This window comes from Bos indicus x Bos taurus, chromosome 28, assembly GCF_003369695.1.
Source record: "Bos indicus x Bos taurus breed Angus x Brahman F1 hybrid chromosome 28, Bos_hybrid_MaternalHap_v2.0, whole genome shotgun sequence".
NCBI classification, from domain to species: Eukaryota; Metazoa; Chordata; class Mammalia; order Artiodactyla; family Bovidae; genus Bos; species Bos indicus x Bos taurus.
The window spans coordinates 35,083,944-35,105,350 of NC_040103.1; the positions used below are offsets into that span (position 1 = coordinate 35,083,944).

At 49.5% G+C, this 21,407-nt stretch overlaps 1 protein-coding gene across 2 annotated transcripts in view; it reads left to right on the forward strand.

Moving 5' to 3' along the window:
• Positions 1-1,496: 1,496 nt before the first annotated feature.
• ANXA11 (annexin A11) overlaps positions 1,497-21,407 on the forward strand; it is a 42,343-nt gene continuing 22,432 nt past the window's right edge. Inside the window, exon 1 of one of the 2 annotated variants that reach the window (XM_027531129.1) lies at positions 1,497-1,744. The gene's annotated coding sequence lies outside the window, so the exon portion shown is untranslated. The remainder of the gene's footprint in view (positions 1,745-21,407) is intronic. The other variant, XM_027531131.1, reaches the window with a different exon arrangement.

Sequence of the window (21,407 nt, forward strand, 5' to 3'; positions counted from 1 at the left end):
AGGGTGACAATATACAGCCTTGACATACTCCTTTTCCTATTTGGAACCAGTCTGTTGTTCCATGTCCAGTTCTAACTGTTGCTTCCTGCCCTGCATACAGATTTCTCAAGAGGCAGGTCAGGTGGTCTGGTATTCCCATCTCTTTCAGAATTTTCCACAGTTTATTGTGATCCACACAGTCAAAGGCTTTGGCATAGTCAATAAAGGAGAAATAGATGTTTTACTGGAACTCTCTTGCTTTTTCAATGATCCAGAGGATGCTGGTAATTTGATCTCTGGTTCCTCTGCCTTTTTTAAAACCAGCTTGAACAACTGGAAGTTCACTGTTCTTAGTATTTATCTAATGTCCTTGGTGACTCAGACGGTAAAGGGTATGCCTGCAATGCGGGAGATCTGGGTTCAACCCCCAGGTCGGGAAGGTCCCCTGGAGAATGAAATGGCAACCCACTCCAGTACTCTTGCCTAGAAAATTCCATGGATGGAGGAGCCTGGTGGGCTACAGTCCATGGGGTTGCAAAGAGTCAAACATGACTGAGCGACTTCACTCACTCACTCAATGTCCTTTTTCCAGGATCCTATCCAGGATACCAGATTACATTTAGTTTTCACATTTTCTCAGGCTTCTCTTGGCTGTACCAATGTGTCTCAGACTTTCCTTGGTTTTGATGACCTTGACAATTTTGAGGAATACTGGTCAAGTATTTTGTAAAATATCCCTGAACCAGGATTAATCGTGTTTTTCTCACGACTAGATTAGGATTATGCATTTTTGAAAAGAAGACCACAATCTGTACATACTATCACTGTTGATCTATCATTCTTGACGTTGACCTTGATCAGCCGGCTGAGATATTAATAGTTGACTGCAATGGCACCCCACTCCAATACTCTTGCCTGGAAAATCCCAGGGACAGAGGAGCCTGGTGGGCTGCAGTCCATGGGGTCGCTAGGAGTCAGACACGACTGAGCGACTTCACTTTCACTTTTCACTTTCATGCATTGGAGGAGGAAATGGCAACCCACTCCAGTGTTCTTGCCTGGAGAATCCCAGGGACGGGGGAGCCTGGTGGGCTGCCGTCTCTGGGGTCGCACAGAGTCGGACACGACTGAAGCGACTTAGCAGCAGCAGCAGCAGCAGCAGTTTCTGCACCATAAAGCTTCTCTCCCCCACCTCCACTTCCATCCTGTTGTGTCACTTTTTAATGTACAGAGTCAATAAGGAAGGTACACTGAGCTGGAGGGGGCTTGGGGAAATCCCCTCCCCCGGAGTGAGGCGCAGGGCAGGACAGGTCAAGGAAGGCGGTGCGGCGAACCGGTTCTTCGCCGACCTACTGGCGCCTGCCGTAACCTCTCGCGGCGGAAGGCCTGTGGCTTCCTTCCCAGACTAGCCGACACATTCCGTAGTGTGCTGGCCCAGAAAGACTCTCACCTGGGGGCGGGGCCGCGTGCATACCACGCCCCGGCCCCGCCCACCTCGGCCCCCGCCCCTCCGTGGCGCACGCGGCCCCGCCCCGGGGCACGTTGGTCCTCGGCCCGGGGTTTTCCGGCCAGTGGGCTCCTCCTCCGGCCCCGCCCTGACGGCTGAGGAGCCTGCGGGTCGCGAGTTCCCTGAGTGCTCCGAGTGTGGAAGTGGGACAAAACTCGAGGCCGGTCGGAGGTGCTGCGCCTGGGACGCCCGGAGAGAGAGCTGCTTCTGCCCGCGTCCCACGTCTCCCCTCGCGACTCCCCACTGCCCCGTGGCCAGGTGAGTGAGGGTTCTCCGGCTTGAGGCGGGCACGGGACGGGGCGGAGGCAGGGCGCCGCGACCCCCGCCGGGAGGCCCCGGTCTGCCCCGCGCCACCTTCAGCCCGGCCCTGCGGCTTCCTGGTTACACAGCATGGGGGTAAAGGCGCGGGTGTCGGGCTGTCCCGGACGGGCTTCGTCGGCCTTCCTGCCCAGCTCTGTCAGCGGCTGGGGGCCCTCCTTGTGGGGTGGGCGGTGCACAGGCGGGGCCCCAGTGGCCAGGGCCGCGTGATTGTGCTGCTCCGCTGGGGTCCGGGGCTCAGGGCCTGGGAGCCCGTTAACCTGCGACAAGAAGGCGGCTGGCTGGTGTGGGGATGGCGGTGGCCACGACCTCCCTGACCCCGCTGACTTCTGGACAGTGTGTGTATCCTTCCAGAAAAGGCTTCTGTTGAGGAGACCTAGGAGGGCTGGCTGCCTTCAGGAACTTTCCTCCGGAACTGGAAAGACGGAAATTCCTGGGAGCTGCTGCTGTTGGAGTTGATTTATAAGGCACTTTATTTGAGAGAATGCGGGATCCACCCCTGGTGCTGTGTTCACCTGTGTATTTACCTTCTCAGCCTGTTCCTTCATCTCAGCCTTGAGCTACAGTTTCGGGGAGGGATTCTTGACTTCTCTTCCCCCTGAAAAAGCTTTAAGAAATAAAGAGTATGTTGATTTAACGGAAAGTTGTGCAGTTCATCCATTTGAGACTTTGGGGAGCAGAAGCTTATCTAGACAGTTCCAGCCCAAGCTGGGAGCAGTTTGCCTTTCACATTTCTGTCCCTTCCCCTCTAAATCAGCGACCTTTCTTTGGCGATGGGGTATTTTAGGACAGCCCCAGGGTATCTTTGGTAGCCAACCACTCTGCCTTCCCTCTCTGCCTTCACTTTGCTCCCCCGCTGCTTTGACCTGGACTTGGAGTGACCCTTCAAGGGGTGAGCCTCTGCCCAACTCCCACAGCAGGAACAAAGGCTTAGAGGGCAGTGCCGGGCTGAGTCCAGGCAGGGCGTATTATCTTGCTCATCCCCCAACTGGCTCTCCTTATGTTCCTTCCTTGTTTGAGTCAGTTGTTGGGGATGCCAGGAGAGTTAGCAGGGCCCCTCCGCACAAGGCACTCTCCTTGCCACAAGGTTCTCCCTGACAGGAGAGACCAGGTGAGGTTGCAGGGCCGTATGTTGCCCCGGCATGGGATGCACACTACTTTGGGCATCTCTTCCAAATCTCGCCTCTTACCGGTCTCTGTGCCTTTGTTTCCTTATCTTTAACGTGGGGGTAATAATAATACCTGGAGCTTCCCTGGTGGCTCAGTGGTAAAGAATCTGCCTGCCAGTGCAGGAGACGCAGGTTCTATCCCTGGGTCAGGAAGATCCCCGGGAGAAGGAAATGGCTACCTACTCCAGTATTCTTGCCTTGGAAATCCCGTGGACGGAGGAGCCTGGCGGGCTGCAGTCCAAGAGGTCACAAAGAGCCAAACACGACTTAGCGACTAAATGACGACAGCAACAATAATAATACCTACCTCCCAGGGTTGTTGTGAGCATTAAATAAATTAATATACTTAATAACCATACAGCTCAGTCACTGATCTGAATAGGTGGTGACCATGCTCCTGTGTCCCAAATAGACGTAAAGCTTACAGCAGGGCTTGACACATTAGTATTCATCTGTAAGAGTCAGTAATAATAATATTTATTACTCCCTTCATGCAGCTGAAGGTCAGCCTAGTTGAATTGCTCTTCTCCTGACCTGTTCCTCTGTCTTCGCTCATGCTGTTCTGCCCTCCTTCCCCCAGTTCTGCCTGTTACTCATCGCCCTTCTAGGAGCCATCCGGGTACCTGGAGCAGGAAGGGGCAAGACATGCGGTCAGCCCACACAGCCCTCTTCCACTCCTTTAACATCGCTTCTCAGTATTCGCCGTGCAGTAGTGATTGTACAGCCAACATCGCTCTGCCCTGTCCTCTGTGTCTGGAGGGTGGGTGGTGTTTCTCACTCGTGTCTTGGTCTCACAGCATCCAGAAAGGACCTTGCCTGATGTTGGTACTCAGCAGATGTTAGCTAAGTGAAGAGACAGGCCAAGGATATTTGACCTTGGAAGCTGAATTGGGATAGGCAAAAAAAAGAAAAAGTGGGAAGAGTGAGATGGAATTGAGTTCAGACTGAGAGGTGGGCATAGGAACTGGCAGAGAGGTCAAGAGGAAGTCCCCGTGGACTCCTTTATGTTATCAGGTCCAGGGTTGTTGTCAGGGCTTGTCCTGGATCGCGGCACCTAGAAGGCTACGATTGATTAGTGATGCCTTGGCCATGTGATTTGGGGAGGATGGGTAGCTTGGGGTGGTAGGAATGAGAGTTGAGCCAGAATAGGTGAGTGTGGGATTTTCCTGGGTATTCACTGCAAAAACAACAACAACAACAACAACAACAAAAAAAACTGGTGTGAGCAGGAGGTGAATGTAGAAACCAAATCTGTGCTGAGTGCTGGATCTTCAGAGAACCGAGGGCCTTTCTGGATCTCACTGTCTTTCCTGCTCTTTCCTCCCTCTTTTCAGCTGCTGTCTTTTCCCCCTTGAGCAGTTCCTAGCACTTGTCCCGTGGTGGGCACTGGAGGAAGATTCTGTGTGTAGGTGTATTTCACAATCTCAGCTAAGTGAACGGATTCAGGTTTCTCTGGATTTTTCTCAACAGCACCTTGTGAGCCCATGGCCTGTAGAACATGAGGAAATCTGAGGGATACCTAGACAGGAAAGGTCTTAGGAGAAATGGAGAAACTGAAATGTCTTTGTTGGGAATTCGCATTTTTAAAAGCAGTTGTTGAAATTCAACGGAGCTTTCTAATAACGCTGAAACCATACCACAGGAGGCCTACTGACCCTGACCCCGGGACCCCGTGAAATAAGGTCAGATGTCATGTGGTGGTTTGGGAGGATCTTGACAGTGTGGCGTGAATAGTGACTCAAACCACAGCTGACTTTGCTCCTGATGTGAGAAAGTAACAGGGGGGCAATGGAGGGGTGAGGAGGCAGAGGTCCCATCTGTGCTGGGTATCCTGGGACAAGCCACATAGCCACACAGGGTCCAGTGTTCTGGGTAGTAAAATGGTTGTTTGCAGAATCTGGTGAGAAGATGTTTGCAAAAGGGGCTTGAGATCAGTTAGGGGGTGGCGATGGCAGTGTTGATATCTTGGGTTGCTGCAAGGAATCTTGAAGCTGGGGTTGGAGTGTGTGGGTGGTAGGTAGCTGACTCCTGGTTCTGTGATTTGAGTTCTAGTCTTCCAGGGGCTTGTGGTCCTGAAGGTGCCACTGCCTTAGCAGGAAAAAGGGGGTGGAATGACTCCTGAAATTGAGAAGGGAAGTCAGGTGCCTGGAGCCTCTTACACCTGTAGCATGGGCAGAGACTGGCTTGGAGGACAGTGAGTGAGGGACGAAGAGAAACTCAGAGCTGATGACAGGGAGGTGGAGGTTAAGCCTGGGGATGGCATCCTTGAGGAAAAGGATGTGTCTGTGAGGGGGCTGGTGACAGCCGACTGAGCTTGCTGTGTTCACCTAAAAGGTCATGGCTATTTTAGGAAGCTTGTGACAAGGATGTTGCTGTTGAACTCATAGTTAGTGAGTACCCACTGTTTGCCTAGCCCTGTACTGTGACCACAAAAGCAGAGGCCACCCCCACCCACCCTAGGTCGTCCCTGGCTGTTTTGTAGTACAGATGTAAATTAATTTATTCAACCTTTCCCTTATTGCTGGGTATGGAGGCTATTGACTATTTTTATAGTTTGAAACAGTGTTGGAGTAAATAGTCTGTGCGTGGTCAGTCGCTTCGGTTGTGTCCCACTCTTTGCAGCCCTATGGACTGTAGCCCGCTAGGCTCCTCTGTCTATGGAATTCTTCAGACAAGAATACTGGAGTGGATTGCCATGCCCTCCTCCAGGGGATCTTCCTGACCCAGAGATCAAACCTGGGTCTCCTGCATTGCAGGCGAATTCTTTACCACTGAGCCACCGGTAGGAATCTTTATAAGGAAGAGTTAACACTTTATAATATTAAGTCTTCCAAATCAAGGACAGATTACAGGCCTTGTGATATAGAATGTCTTCATTAGATACTAAGAATAGGATTCTAATTGGATATGCTGGAGGTATATATCTCATAAAATATGTTATATAATTTGGAAATTATTTGTAAATATTTTTTAAAAAATTCTACTTTTTTGGTCATTAATTTCAACCTTTACTGTTACTCATGTCTTCTTACTTTTTGCTTATTTCATTGCTCTAGTTTTCATGTCTAAATTGGTTCATTTATTTTTAGTTTTTTAATTTAAAAATTATGTAGAGCTCAGCATTTTCTTCTGAGTACCAGTCTAGCCAGTGGGCCTTTATATGAAATGCTCATCTTTCCATTGCTTCCTAGTACTCTGTAGATCAGTTCTGATCCAAGGACTTTTTAGAAGGCAGGATCTTTAATTTCTGCGGCAGTTTTGGGGCAGTCTGATCATATTTTAATGTTGGCTGCTAGTTCTCTTGGCTTCTTCGGTGGCTCAGCTGCCAATGCAGGGAGATGCGAGAGATGCATGTTTAATCCCTGGATCGGGAAGATTCCCTGTATGAAATGGCAGCCTACTCTAGTATTCTTCCCTGGAAAATTCCATGGACAGAGTAGCCTGGCGGGCCGCAGTCCATGGGTTGACGCAACTGAGCATACAGATACAGTTCTGTTGCGGGAAGGTGCTTGGCAGAATCTCTTGTGGGACTGTATTAAGATTTTCTTTGTGGCCAGCTACATGATCAACCTGAAGAACTTTCCTGACACATATTCTCTGTGGCACACAGACATCAGATATTTCTGTGATCTTGAGGGTGCCCTCTGCATCCTTGCTTATTGAATCTTTTTTTTTTGAGTGAAACTCGACTTACATTTGCTCTGGATTTGTGAATTTGGCGTGCGTGTCTGGTGTATACAGCTTTTCAAGCTCATTTTTGTGGATTGTACCTTGTGTCATTCGTTACTTATTCTGTACCTTTGGCCTTAAATTCCATATTATCTATTTTAGGAGCATATATTGTCAGTAATCTGGGAGAATTCCTTCTTTGTAGTCCTGAAATTAGTAATTAAATGCATTTTATAGGACAGTAAGTAAAAGGCTCAGAAATTTGGAAGCAAGCCTCAGTCAGGCAGGGGGTACGCCACACCCTTTAGTTCCCACTCAGGCTTATGCAGAGTAGGCAGTGATCAGGCTCTGCCTGCTTCTTAGACTCATGACGACTGTGAGCTCCCCCTTCTTGTCTGTCCCAGTGGCCCCCACGATAGCCAGGTTTTAGGAGGGGTGGATAAAAGGAGGTCAGTTCGCAAAACCCAGGAGAGGACCTCTGACTTTGCGGTTGGTTCCTCCCCTATCCCATAGGTCCAAGTAGATGGCTCTCACTCACAGTTATATTTCCTTCCTCATCTACAGCAGCAAAACAGACTCTCTGTTCCCCAAGGGATATGACAAAATAGTACACAAAAATGTCCCAAGACCAAATGTCAGCTATTAAGGCTTGGGCCCCAAGTTTTACAATCTTTTCTGTGCTTGTGTTTTAAGTCATGTAAACTATTTCATGGAACTAGAATGGCCTAAGCCTTGTTGTACCATGAAATCCTAGTGAGTAGTTTTCCAAGTCCTGTGTTTCCAGATAAAGGCAAATGGCTGAGAAGTGGCTGGAAAAAACCCTCAGTCTGCAGAGGCAGGGTTATTGGAAAGTTCTCAACATGGTTTTAATATTAATATTTCCACTTCTGGTTTTTCTCCGTGCTCACCTAATATGTCTTTGCCTTAATTTTCAACTTTTCTTTAAAGTGTTTCTCTTGTAATCAGCACGTGACTGGGGTTCAGGGGAGATGGCAGGAGGCAGTGATAATAACAACAAACCGAACTTGGTCATTTCTGTCTTTGGTAGAGAATTCGGACTGTTTGCATGCCAGGTAGTCTTGATTGTATTTCTTGCCTCTTGTTGTCTGTTTATTATTTATTACACTTGGATGTTGTTTCTTTCCTACTTCCTGCTCTCTTGGTTGAGTTTCTCCTTGTTCCTCTTCTTCACCCACCTGCATCAGGATTCAGGTTTGGCCATGATTTAAGAGGAGTTTCTCTCTCCCTCTATCTCCAGAAATTGGAGTCCAGAGTTAATAAGTGCCTGTTCTGTGAGGTTGTCCAGGCACCAGACTCCTTAGGCACAGTTGCTCCTGGCATTCTTCAGGGCTTTAGTTCTCAAACTTGAGCACATTTATGGATAATCTGGAAGGTTTGTTAAAACACAGATTCCTGGGCCTCATCCCTAAAGGGTCTGATTTAGGGGGTCTGTGGTGAGGCCCGAGAAATTTCCTTTCTAACGGCACTCAGGTTGTGCTGATGCGGCCAGTCTGGGGACCATAGTGCTGCTCTGGCTTCCCTTACCTGCTAGCCCAGGACAGCTGACTTCCTGACAGAGTCCTGCCTTGCTGCCAGGGAAGCTCGGAAGCATAGTCCTAATTTGGGGCTGCCATGTGCCAGGCTACTGGTAAGTGTTCTGTTATGGAAGTGAGATGGGCAGATGGTTGAGGGGGGACAACCAGAAGTTTCTGGAACACCACCCACTGCTGTCCTCAGTCTGAAACCACTACTGTGCTTGTCGGTTTTGCCATTTTCTAAGCCAGCCTTCCTCTGGTTGGGAAATAAGAATGGGGTCTCATGACAGTGGCAGGCCGGCAGGCAGTGCAGAGGAGGGCAGCGGCTGAGCCAGTGGGCTGGTGACTAAGCAGGCTCCTGCTTTGCTGATGCTCTGAGGGTTATCACTGCTTCCAGGCCATTCCCAGTGGTCGGATTTGGCAGCCATGCATTCTGCATGTGGAACCAGCTTAGAGGCCCTAGGGATGTGGGGGCAGGTGTCCCTCCAAGACCCAACTTTGGGATAGAGAGTATCTTAACTGTGCTTTCTTCTCCTGACTGACCTGCCTCAGCTCCAGGTGTGACACATTAGTAACTTATTTCTGGGAAAGCGTGGGGACAGAGGCCATTTGAACCGTGAGCTGAGTTAGACTGGTGGTCAGTGCAGCTCCTGATACCCCAGAAAGATCAAAACAAGTGGCTGCCAATGCCTGCTCTCTGCTCTTGTTAAGTCGTAGGCAAGAACCTGGGGAGAAGCAGTGTCACAGAGGCTTCCCTGGGCAGAGGACAGTTTCTCTGTGACTTGATGACATGGGACTTTATTTGTAGGCAGCAGGGCCACCTTCTCATTCTGTCTTTCCCAGGATAGGCTTCACATTTCCAAGTCCATTCTCCAACCCAGGAAGGTGGAGTAGAACCCAGCAGCGTGAGTGGAGGGGAGCCAGCTTGGGCCTGGGTGCATTGGCCTGGAGGTCAAGAAACATGAGTTGAGTCTTTGCCCTGCCCCAGCCAATGGTGAGAGCCCAGGCAGGCTTTGCTCTCCAGGCCTTGGCTCCCACCTAAGTAAAATAAGCCAGTGGAGTCAAAGGGTCTCCTGAAGGCCCCTTCCAGCTCTGATGTTGTAGGATTCCTGTGTAATCCCAAAGCTAGCACGCTGGAAACTGACTTTATTTCCCAGCGGTGTCTTTCTGAGCCTGCTTGCTCACGTTCAGCCTCTTGGTCAGGCCTGGACACTGGCCCGTGGCCACTCTCCTAGCTTGCTGTACCCGGAGCTCCTCCAGGTGGGGCCACCACAGGTGCCAGCCTCCGCGGGGGGCAGGGTGGGGGCAGAGTTGGAGGCACTGCTTGTCTAATGATTGACGTGTGCTCCAGCTATTCTTGATTCACGGGTGTGTGTGGGGGGGAGTTGAACGTCTTAACAGCACCTTCTGTGGGCTTTCTATTCAGTGCTTGGGAAAGGATGGTCTGGGTTGGTAGGGTGCTGCCTTGGGCCTCCCTTGATCGCTTCCGGGGCTTGATGACCTCATGACCCACACCTCGGAGGTGAGGCAGTGCCCCGGCAGAGTCAGGAATGTTCGACGCCTCTTACGTCACTCAAGGTCCGGCCTTGTCGTAGGAGGGAGAGACAGAATGTTTTACATGAGTTCTCTCTGCCCCCAGAATTCTGGAGCCTCCATACCAAAGATGTCACTGGGACAGGTGCCACCAGGGTGTGAAGGAGGTATAATCAGGACCCACTGATGTCCTGTCAGGAACCTCGCAGTGCCCTGCCCATGCTAACTGGTGCAGGAGGAGAGAAGAGGCCTGTCCTACAGCCGTGGCACCGACTCTCGCTGGGAGGCCTAGAAAAAATAATTCTGGCCCTGGCACACGTCAGGTGTGTGATCCTTGCTTGTCAAGAACCATCTCTGAGCCGTAGTCCTCTTGAGGTGATAATACCTATCTTGTAGGATCGTTGGTTAATGAGGGTTGGTTAATGAAGGTTAATGAGGTGATACATGATGAAGTAATATGTGTTCCTCAAATAGGAAATGGCAGCCCACTCCAGTATTCTTGCCTGGAGAATCCCATGGACAGAGGAGCCTGGTGGGCTACAATCCATAGGGTCGCATAGAATCAGATATGACTAAAGCGACTTAGGTACTGGAAAGAGGGGAGTATTATTAGAACACTAGAGAACGTAGAAAACATTTTAGGCCAAGTGGTGGTAAGTTCCAGAAAGAGAGGTGATTGTTGTGGGTGGAGAGATCAGTGTGGGTTTCCTGAAAGAAGCGGGCCTCCATCTGGCTTAAAGGAAAAGCCAGAATTGACTTAGGTTTAAGGAGGGCAGACAGAGGAGTAAAGGACACAGGAGGACAGGCTAGGTAGAGAGATGACTGAGCAGAAGTTCTGAAGATGGAAAATGCTGAGGTATTGGCTTGACTGAGCTATGAACATGCATTTCCTGCTTTCTTGCCATCACATGGAGACCTCCAGGGACCTTCCATTTTCTTGTTGTGGTACAGCCCAGGGCTGCTTGGCAGGTCTTAGGGTTCCACCTGCACATCAGTCAGGCCCACCTGAGATCTAAAAGAGCATCACCTCCTCCACTGTGATCTGTAGGCTCTGGTGGGGATTTCTTTTCATTTTCTAGCTGAACAAGGCTGGCTGGGGACTCGGTCACCATTAGAAGAGCTGCCCTTGAGAAGTGCTATTTGAAGGAGAGGTTTCTGGGACTTCTAGGCAGGGTGGGGTGCTCCGCTATTTGGAGCTGAAATAGGTACTCTCTCAGGTCTTCGAGAGTTGAAGGAACCAGGCCTTTCCAAAGGCATTTGAACAGGCCCCAGGTCTGTAGAAGCCCCAGGGACTCTCTGCTGCCTTTTGATGTTTTGACTTGTCCTCCATTCCTCTCCCCCAGTTTGTTGTGAGAGGATCTGTGACTGACTTGCATATGAAGGTGAGGTGGGCCTAGCAGGGCCCTGGGTGAACATCTGTGCCTTTCATTATGAATACAGGTGCCTGCTGGGACAGCCCTGTGGGGACAGTGGGCAGCGGAGGCAGGCATCCCTGGATGAAGGAGCAGCTGCCGCAGCCCTAGCTGTGTGCCACCACGTGGGCTCCTGGTGTCCAGGCCTCCTCTTTTTCCATTTAAAACAAAATTTAAGTTGGAGAGACTCTTTTGCAGCCCCGCCCCTTTCCTCCCCACAACAAAATTAATCTTTGTGAACTACAGAACCTCCAAAGAGCCCCAGGTCTTGGGCAGCACAAGTTGACTACCATGCATCCCTTGCGGGCTCACTCATTTCACAGATGAGGGAGAGGTGCCCAGGGGAGCCTTGGGTTTGCCAGGGCCCATGAGAGAGAAGTGGGTTTCCTAAACACATATCCTTTCTGCTTCCAAAGAGCCCTTTCCTGATTCTCAACCTTAATCTCCATTCTGCCTGGGAGTGGCTCTTAAAACACTTGGTGAGTGTTTTCCTGTGACTATCAGCTACAGGAGAAGGCAATGGCACCCCTCTCCAATACTCTCGCCTGGAAAATCCCATAGATGGAGGAGCCTTGTAGGCTGCAGTCTGTGGGGTTGCTAGGAGTCAGACGTGACTGAGTGACTTCACTTTCACTTTTCACTTTCACTCATTGGAGAAGGAAATGGCAACCCACTCCAGTGTGGGTTGCCTGGAGAATCCCAGGGACGGGGGAGCCGGGTGGGCTGTCGTCTATGGGGTAACACTGAGTCGGACATGACTGAAGCGACTTAGCAGCAGCAGCAGCTCCAGCTAGAGGGAAAGCCTAGTGTAGGCCAGAGCTCTGTTTTTTTAACACCTGTTCTCAGGGGAGTCTGGCCCCAGCGTTGGGTGCCTCTTTGAGCCCAGAGGTGAAATCGTTGTGAAACTGATGAAACGTAGGGCTTCCCTGGTGGCTCAGACGGTAAAGAATCTGCCTGCAGTACAGGAGACCTTGATTCCATTCCTGGGTAGGGAAGCTCCCCTGGAGAAGGGAATGGCTACCCATTCCAGTATCCTTGCCTGGAGAATTCCGTGGACAGAGGAGCCTGCTGGGCATACAGTCCTTAGTTGAAGTCTCCCAACCCCCACACCCTAGTCATTTGCATGTGGTCTCTCCAAGGCTGTGGGAGAGGCCCTCGCAGTGAATTTACTAAGTCATATAGTTTTGTAGAATTTGCAAAAAAAAGCATCCTGTTTCTGGCATCTTAAAAAGGGCCCCTAAAATTATATAGGCTTCAGGCTCCATAAAACCTTGCCTCCCCAACTAGAGATGCTGTGAAAAGTCAGCAACTGGTTGCGGTCCTGCCTTTTGGACAGTGGGCCCTGGCTTGGAGGCAGGAGTGGAAGGGTCCTGAACCAGCCCTGGGAGGGTCTTGCTGTGTCACCTCGCCCTGTCACTTCCCCTCTCTGGTTGTCAGTTTCTGCATTTGTGAAATAGGAGCCAAGGTGGGGTGGGCAGGAATGAACTGAGTCATCTCTAGGCTGAATGAGCTCTGGTATTCCAGTTGCTCGGTCCCGGCTGGTTGGGTGTGTTCACCTACAACACCCACCCAAGCATCACACTACCCACATTTTCCCTCCCAGGAGCATTTGCATTGCTGGCTGGGTGTGTCTGGCTGGCCATACAGAACCTCCTTACAAGCCCCAGGTCTCACCATGGTGACTATTGACTGATAATACAAGCAAGCAAAGCTTTATTGACTGAGTTCTTATTCCCAGACATGTAGGAGATGCATGTACCTGGGCCTTCCCTTCTTGGTGGAATGGTTTTTCTTGTGGTCTTGGGGTTTATTGCATCTTCTGCTGAGTGAGTTCAAACTGTGCACTGATCTCTTATACAGAGGGAGCCTTTTCAAAGAGCATACCATGGAAGGATCTGGAGGGAAGGAGAGAAGTAGTGGTCTCCGTATGAACTTGCTTTCTATTGCTGCTGTAGCAAAATATCCATATTTAGGGGCTTAATATCACAGTGCCTTTTTTTTTTTTAATAACCATTTTTAGCTGTCTGTCTGGTTGTTTTAAGTTGTTGTTGTTCAGTCACTAAGTCATGTCTGACTCTTTGTGACTCTTTCATAGACCCCATAGACTGCAGCACACCAGGCTTCTCTGTCTTCCACTGTCTCCCAGATCTTGCTCCAATTCATGTCCGCTGAGTGGGTGATGCCATCCGACTATCTCATCCTCTGTCTTGACCTTTTCCTTCTGCCTTCAGTCTTTCCCAGCATCAGAGTCTTTTCCAGTGAGTCGGCTCTTTGCATTAGGTGGCCGGAGTATTGGAGCTTTAGCCATAGTCCTTCCAGTGAATATTCAGGGTTGATTTCCTTTCGGGTTGACTGGTTTAAAGTTGCAGTGCAAGGGACTCTCAAGAGTCATCTCCAGCACCGCGTTATTGTACAACCATCACCACCGTCCGTCTCCAAAACTTTTCATCTTCCCGAACAAACTCTCTCCCCGTTAAACATTAACCCCCAATCCACTCTCCCCTCAGCTCCTGGCATCACTGCTTCTCTTTGTCTCTGAATCAGACTACTCTGCTTACCTCGCTTCAGTTGAGCGTGAGGACTCAGTCTCTTCAGTTGTGTTCAGCTCTGTGACCCGGTGGTCTGTAGCCCTCCCGTCTCCTCTGCCCGTGGGATTTCCCAGGCAAGAATACTGGAGGGGTTGCCATTTCTTTCTCCGGGGGGGTCTTCCCAACCCAGGGATTGAACCTGTGTCTCTTGCGTCTCCTGCATTGGCAGGTGGAGTCTTTACCGCTGGTGCCACCTGGGAAGCCCCTCACATAAGTAGAATCATAGAATATCTTTTGTGACTGGTTTATTTCATTCAGCATAGTAACCTCAAGATTCACCCATATTCTAGCATGTGTCAGAATTCCCTTCCTTTTTAAGGCAAAATACTCTTTTGTTATGTATACACCACATATCGTTTATCCATTCATCTGTTGATGGACATTTGGGTTATTTCCACGTGTTGACTGTTGTGAATAACAACTGCTGTGAACATGGGAACACTGGTGGACAAATGTGTTTGAGTCCTGCTTTCAGTTCTTTGGGGTGCATTTATGGAGTGGAATGGCTAGGTCATGTGTTTAATTTTTGAGGTGCTGCCCTCCTGTTTGCCTCTGCGACGGCCCCATTTTAGCACTGCCTTCTGTTGTACGGTTTTGTCTCACGGGTCTCCTGGTGTTTGTTGGCAGGATTATGTCTCTTTTGGAAGCTCTGGAGGAGGATCTACTTCCTTGTCTTTTCCAGCTTCTAGAGACCATCTGCATCCTTTGACTTCTGGCACCCTTCCTGGGAGGATGGAATCCCTCTCAAGCTTCTCATCTCTTTCTTTTCATCCTTACCATAGCTAGGAAAGGACTCATAGGCCCGCCTGGATAATCTACAGTATGTTCCCCATCTCAGGGTTTGTAGCCTTGATCACATCTGCAAACTCCTTTGTCGTTTAGGGCAACATAGTCACAGATTCTGGGGGTCAGGATGCTGACTCTTTGTTGGGGATATTTTTGACAGACCTAATCCAGAAACTTCATGGTGCCTTGATCATGGGCTTTGAAAAGCACTCCTTTCTTTCCCTTCCCAGCTTTGTCTTGAACCATCTGAGACCATAACGATTGGTTAGATACTCCCCTCGCTGTGTGGGCTGGACACCTAGCAGACACTACATAAGTTGGGATGTCTGTTCAGGATCTTTGATGACCCTTTCGGGGGGAAAGGGTCTCCAGACTTCAGAGCCTGTGCTCTTTGGCCACTTGGAAGGGTACAACCCAGGCTGAATTGTGACAGAGCACAGAAAACGGTCCCTATTTTACAAGTCTTCCCTGTTCTCACTTCATTCAGTCCTCACAGTAACACCAAAGTAGGTCGGCAGGTCATATTTACAGTAACACCAAAGTAGGTCGGCAGGTCATATTTCTGCAGATAGAAGTTCAGAGAAGTTAAGTTGTTCTGAAAATGTCACACAGCATATGGTGAAGTTAGGACCTAGACCCTAGCTACCAAGCTACTGCTTCTTAGGAAGTAAGTTAAGATTAACTGAGCACCTACTGTATGCTAATAAGTACATGGTGGATAGCTTCATATGCCTCTGTCAGTGGATCAGACCCTCACAGCCGCATAGTAAGATGAATGTACCTTCCCCGGTTTTAAGGAGAAAGGCTCAAGGTCGCGGCGCGTGCTGAGCTCACAGCCAGCAAGCGTTAGAGCTGCTGTCGTTGGACCGTGCTTTCACCCGGTTGCCCAGCAACAGTGTTAGAAGATGGCATCAGGGCTGGTGGGCCACGGGTAAGGTTCACATGACAGAGCTGAGAAGTCTCTTACGACGGTCCTGTGATGTTTGTGGCTCGATAGGGGAGTGTGGGTTGTGCACAGATGGAAGAGAGAGTAGTTGGAGGTGGTACAAGAATCTGCGGAGGACCTGGGGTTGACTGTTACGAGACCCAGTGTTGGTGATGCTTAGGCTGCGTGACCTGCATGAGCTGTCCAGCCTCCCTTTCCCCACCAAGACCAAGGCGGGGTTCAGAGAAGGAGCTCCCCAAGTGCCCTTCCAGCTGAGCTGCTGGTTTTGTTGTGCAGACAGTACCCTCCAGAGAGCTTGGAGGGTGCACCCCTGTGGGCCCCGGTGGTTCTAGAGGAACAACTCTTGGGTTGGACTTTGCAGGAAATGGAGGGGCTTGAGAGCTAAGTCGGGGACAGCCAAGGAGGCTTTCTTTACTCTCAGAGTTGTGCTTGTTAAATCAGCTGATCCTGAGGAGCCCATTCTGATCAGGCGGTGTAATTGCAAGCAGCTTCCGCATGCGGAAGTGGTGAAATTGACAGATACAGGCCTGCCTCCCCAGCCCCAGAGGCACTTAGAAACAAACCTCCGTTTCCCTTTGGGGGAGGGGGAATTTCCTAATAAGGTCCTTGCCACACCTTGGACTTAAGTTGGTGGGGGTGGGGGGGATTTTCTGTCACTGCCTTTGTGACAGAAAATTGTGTCCGTCAGAAGAACCTTGGTGACTCCAGGGACCTCAGCCTGATCTCCTGTCACAGCCTGGATGTCTGCCAGATATTGACACCATATCTGGATTCATCTGCTTCCTCTGTGGCCACTTTTCATTCCTCAGAAATCCTGAATCAGGGTTGGCATTTGACTAAGTGTTGGTGCTTCCAGAAGCCTGTTTAGTGTGGGCATCTGTCAAAAGGGGCCCTTGCCATGAACTGAAGAGATGCAGGTTGGCCAGGGCTGTGCTGGGCAGAGGGTGGCAGAGAGGCTGCCTGCGAGGCTGTGTCTGCCTGCGAGGCTGTGTCTGCCTGCAGGTGCCTTTCCGTGGAGGCGTCTGCTCCTGCCTCGCTCCCTCTTTCTCAGTTCCCAGGACATGGTCTGGGAAGGTCCTAAGAGCAGAAAAAATGGTTTCTGTCAGGGCCGAGCCCAGAGTGGGCATACAGGCAGCAGGCTCCTAGGTACTGGTAGGGCTGAAGCTTTGTGCAGACTGAGGCTCTGCTTCTGCCAGTCACTCCTCCCGGGGCAGGTTTCTTCTTAAGTTCTTTTCAGAGGTGCTTCCTCCTCCATCACCTCCACCCCTGGCCCCTGTGTGCCTGAATGCGTGTGTGCTAAGTCGCTTCAGTCGTGTCCGACTCTTTGCAGCCCTATGGACTGTAGCCTGCCAGGTTCCTTTGTCCATGGGATTCTCCTTGTTGCCATGCCCTCCTCCAGGGGATCTTGCTGACCCAGGGATCGAACCTGCCTCTTTTATGTCTCCTGCATTGGCAGATGGGTTCCTTAGCACTAGCATCACCTGGGAGGCTCCACGCCCCTCACCCCCAGCTTTTTTCATGGAGTTTGGACCAAGCCCCTGGGCACCTCGGCCTAAGGCAGGAATAGAAAGAAAACATTGCCAGTTTCCTGTTGGTGGTTTCTGAGGGAGATTGGAAAATCCAATACAGCCATCCCCACCCAGGGTCTGCTGCTAGGGGCTGGGCTTGGAGTGGAGAAGGAACCAGCAGACTTTACTCTCCACGCCGCCCCCCCGCCCTCTGCCCTTCACACTGTCCTGACTCTCCAAGCTCTTGTGTTCCACCGCATGCCCTCCCTGCCCCCACATCTCTCATCCTGAGTATTATCCAGTGGTCTAGGGTCCTCCGGGACCCTCTAATCTAACCTGCTGTTTTAGGGAAACTGATATAGTGAGAGGTTAGATGACATATAGGGCTTTCCTGGTAGCTCAGCTGGTAAAGAATCCGCCTGCCATGCAGGAGACCTGGGTTAGATCCCTGGGTTGGAAAGATCTGGAGGAGGGAACGGTTACCCACACCAGTATTCTGGCCTGGAGAATTCTGTGGACTATAGGGAGTCGCAAAGAGTCGGACATGACTGAGTGACTAGAACTTTTTGGGGGCTTCCCTGGTAGCTCAGCTGGTAAAGAATCTGCCTATAATGCAGGAAACCCTATTCGATTCCTGGGTCAGGAATATCCAGTGGAGAAGGGATAGACTACCTACTCCAGTATTCTTGGGCTTTCGTGGTGGCTCAGCTGGTAAGGAATCCACCTGCAATGCGCGAGACCTGGGTTCAATCCCTGGTTTGGGAAGACCCCCTGGAGAACGGCTACACACTCCAGTATTCTGGCCTGAAGAATTCCATGGGGTCTGTATAGTCCATGGGGTCGCAAAGAGTCAGACACGACTGAGCAACTTTCACTTTCACGATGATATAATGAGAACATATTTGATATTAAGCTGTTATTATCTGCACTTTACAGATGTGGAAAAATGAGGCCCAGAGTATTAAATAGCCTGCCCAAGACCGCACATCCCAGTGCAGCAGAGCTGGGATTTGAACTTGGGCCACCTGGCGTCAGAGTTCATGTTCCTCCCACCACCCTAGACTGCCTTTAGTGAAATACCTGAGATCGCAGTAAAGCCTAGGGTCCTGCTTCCTGATTCTGTTCTGTGTCATCAACCAGTGTTTTTAAAGTTTCAGTCTTTGAAATAGTAGTTTCTGGGGCTGGTGGGCCCTTGAGGAAGTGCACTGTAGGGGTGAAATCCTGAACTTTGGGGCTTGGCTGCCTGGGTTTGAATCCTGGCTCTTCATTTACTAGCCATAACCTTGGGCAAGCTGTGTAATCTCTCCACACCTCAGTTTGCTTATCTCTAATACAGAGATCATGATCTTAGTGTTATATGTCTTAGGGAGTTGTTGTAAAGTTCAGTTTCATATTTAGCACTTAACAGAGGGCCTAGTACATAATGAGTATTTGATAAATGTTAACTATTATTGTTGTCTAGTAAGTTTGGGAAATTGAGGGGTAAAGTTAAGCAGGCATCTGTTAGAGAACTTCTCAGAGTCTTTAATCCGCTATCAAAAATGAGCACTTTCCTGGAAGAGGATGTAGTAGGCAGCAGTTTTCAAAGTTTTTGGACAGCTAGCCTCTTTTTTTAAGTGGGTACCTGGTAAATTCCCACTCGTGAGACGTAAGTTGGTGTCGGGGAATGCAGTTGAGGGAGCACTGAGCTCTGTATCATGCTCCCTGTTTCTGCTTGGCTGGGCTGAGCTGGAGATGCACCAGGCTAGATCTGAGTGAAACTTGGAGGGCTTGTGTGTGGTAGAGCTTGGCTGTACCAGGCTTCTCTCCCCTCCTCCCTCTAGGTATGGGTGGAGGCCTGTGGTGTGAGCTGAGGCACCTGAAGGTTTCTGGAACCTCCTGGCCATGAGGAGTGACCTTGGCTGACCCCAGTTCAAAGCAGTTACTGCACTGTCTTCCTTTTGCCCTTGGAGGAGAGAGAGATCTTAAAGTAGGTCATTAATGGCAAGACCGATTGGGACCACCAAACAAACCAGCCCAGCCCAGGTGGCAGTGGTCACAGGTTTTGTAACACAGCCCTGTTTTGGGAAGGCAGGGAGGCTCTGCTCTCTCTCAGGAAGGTGGAGTTCCGCCTTGGACCCTCTCCCATGTGTTTGTGACTTGAGTAAGCTGGGTCCCTGGCATGTTTTAGCTGCAAAACCAAGGTGGTTGGAAACTGTTGGAAACTGCAAATTTCTTTCCAGTATAGATATTTTGGGAGCCTCTAAGTCTAGGATTGGGGTGAAAACCTGAAGAGGCATCACCTTCAGAAGTTGTAAAGTCCAACTAGGAAGAGCCCTGAGAGGTGAAGCCACCGGTCACACCCAAGGTGTGCGGAGGTGAGGGCCTAGCTCCAGGTCACTGGTTGGGGCCCTTTTCCGTGTGAGATTCTTTGAACTGAACTACCGTAACTAGTCTTGCTTTGGGCCCCTTGTGCACCCTGCTCTGGGTCGTTGCCTCCCAGCTGTGTGTGGTGGTCAGGAGCTGTTCAGACCAGCTCAGGGCTGGCTAACTGTTCATCTTCCCAACAGCCAGGTACAGGAAGTAGGCCAGGGAGGCATGTGGTTGACTAATTACACCAGAGCCTGCCCAAACCTAGCTTTGAACTGGAGCGAGAGTCTGTTGATAGACAAATTTCTTTCTTGTTTTTAAAAAATTCTACATCTCGCTCTATAAATATGAACATATAAAAACTATATATACACATGTATGTATTGGCATTTTGTGTGTGTGTGTGAAATTGAATTTTACTTTGGAAGCCGCTCAGTGGTGACCTTTGGTTAGGGGATTAGAGGGGAGAGTGAATTTTGCTTTTCTCTTTGTGCCTTTCTGTTCTGTTTGAATTTCCATACAATGGGTTTATATTCGTTTTATTTTTTTTAAATAATTATTTACTTATTTATGGCTGTGCTGGGTCTTTGTTGCTACCCGGACTCTTCTCTAGCTTCGGCAAATGGAGGCTAATCTGCGGTTGCGGTGCGTGGGCTTCTCATCGCGGTGGTCTCCTTTGGGTGTGGAGCACAGGCTCTAGAGCGCGCAGGCTTCAGCAGCTGTGGCATGTGGCTCCGTGGCTGCAGTTTCCGGGCTCTAGAGCACAGGCTCAGTAGCTGTAGCACTCAGGTTTAGTTGTTCCACCGCATGTGGGGTCTTCCCGGATCAGGGACCCAACCCATGTCTTCTGCATTGGCAGGAGGAACAATAGGATTCTTCACCACTGAGCCACGAGGGGAGCCCTATTTCTAATTTCTAAGTGTAATTTAATTTACGGAGCAGCTTTAGGCTCACAGCATCACCTCGCCCACTATCAGTATCTCATATCAGAGTTAGAGTTGATGACCCTGTATTGACATACCATTATCGCCCAAAGTCCATGGTTTATTGCTAGCATTCACTCTTAGTGTTGTACATTCTGTGGGTTTTGACAATATATCCACTGTTTTAGTACCATACAGAATGGCTTAACTGTCTTAAAAATCCTTGGTGCTCTGCCTGTTCATGCCTTCCTTTCACTAACTCCTGGTAATCACTGATTTTTTAACTTCTCCATAGTTTTACTTCTTTCAGAATAATGTACGGTTGGAATTGTGCAGGACATAACCGTTTCAGGCTGGCTTTTTTTCTCTTAGTAATATGCATTTAAGGTTCCTCCTTGTCTCTTCATGGCTTGACAGCTCATTTCCTTTACTGCTGAATAATATTCCACGGTCTGGATGTACCACCGTTTATCCGTTCACCTTCTGAAGGCATTTTGGTTGCTTCCAAGTTTTGGCGGTTATGAAGAAAGCGGCTGCGAATATCCACGTACAGGCTTTTGTGTGCACATATATTTTCAGCCCCTTTGGGTGAATAGCGTGGAGTGCTATTGCTAGACCGTAAGCCGAGAGAACGTTTAGCTTGTAAGAAACTGCCAAAGTGCCTTCCAAAGTGGCTGTACCATTTTGCATTTCCAGCGGCAGTGAAGGAGTTTCTGTTGCTTCACACCCTCATCAGCATTCGGTGTCATCGGTGTTTTGCATTTAGGCCATCCAAATAGGTGTGTGGTAGTATTTCATTGTTTTTTTAATTTGTAATTCCCTAAGGCTGTATGATGTTGAGCCTCTTTTTCGTATGTTTTTTTTTTTTTTTTTTGCCATGTTTATGTATTTTTGGGGATTGTATCTGTTCAGATCTTTTGCCCATTTTTTAATTGAGTTTTCTTACTTTTTAAAAAAACTTGAAGTATAGTTGATTTACAATGTTGTGTTAGTTTCAGATATACATACTGTTGAGTTTTTAAGAATTGTTTTTATGTTTTGGATAACAGTCCTTTATCAAATGTGTCTTTTTAAACGTTTCCTCCCATTCTGTGGTTTGTCTTCTCTTCCTTTGATTTTTAAAAAGAAACCAGCAGGGATCATCTGGACTGTATGGCGTAAGCTCTACATTTAAGTTTTTGCATA